Below are 707 nucleotides of genomic sequence, written 5' to 3'. Positions count from 1 at the left end.
ATAATTTAGGAGAATGATCATATGAAACACAATGTATATGAATGAAACACAATGTATATGAATTTTGAATGCAAAACAAAATAAAAATACATTTTAAAGTAGACTGAAAAAAATTAATGAACAATATCATTAATGTCACATGCAAGCAAAATACTGCTGAAATTATCCAAAATTACTAGAAAAATACATTTAGAGGAACTACCAGAAGGACAAGCTGGGGTCTAGAAGACACTGGGGCAAGAGAAAATGTTATTTCTGATGTCATATAGGTTCTGGATGAAAGCAGAGAATACGAGAAGAATGAATGTATTTTTATGTTTTATTGAATTTGCAAAGATATTTGGCTGTGTGGATTATAAAAAGCTAACATTTAAAAGCATGGAAATCCCAGAACACTTAATTGTGTTCATGTCACATCTATACTTTGACCAAGAAGCTGTTGCCCAAATAGAGCAATGGAACATTGCTTGGTTTAAAATCAGGAACTGTGTGTGTCAGGGATGCATTCTTTCCTCATACCTATTCATTTCTTACTCTGAAGAAAAAAAATTAATGAAACTTAATTCTGTAAAGAGGATTGTGGCATGAAGATCAGAGGAAGACTCATCAACAACCTGAGTTACATAAACAGCTCAACCTTGCTTGTTGAAAGTGAGAAAAACTTGAACCACTTGATGCAGAATATCACAGACCACAACCTTCAGTAT

This window comes from Elephantulus edwardii, unplaced genomic scaffold (genome assembly GCF_000299155.1).
Source record: "Elephantulus edwardii isolate Elephantulus edwardi_28Jun2011 unplaced genomic scaffold, EleEdw1.0 scaffold00105, whole genome shotgun sequence".
Lineage (NCBI taxonomy): Eukaryota > Metazoa > Chordata > Mammalia > Macroscelidea > Macroscelididae > Elephantulus > Elephantulus edwardii.
The sequence above is the reverse complement of the archived record's forward strand: the minus strand, read 5'-3'. Positions refer to the sequence as shown.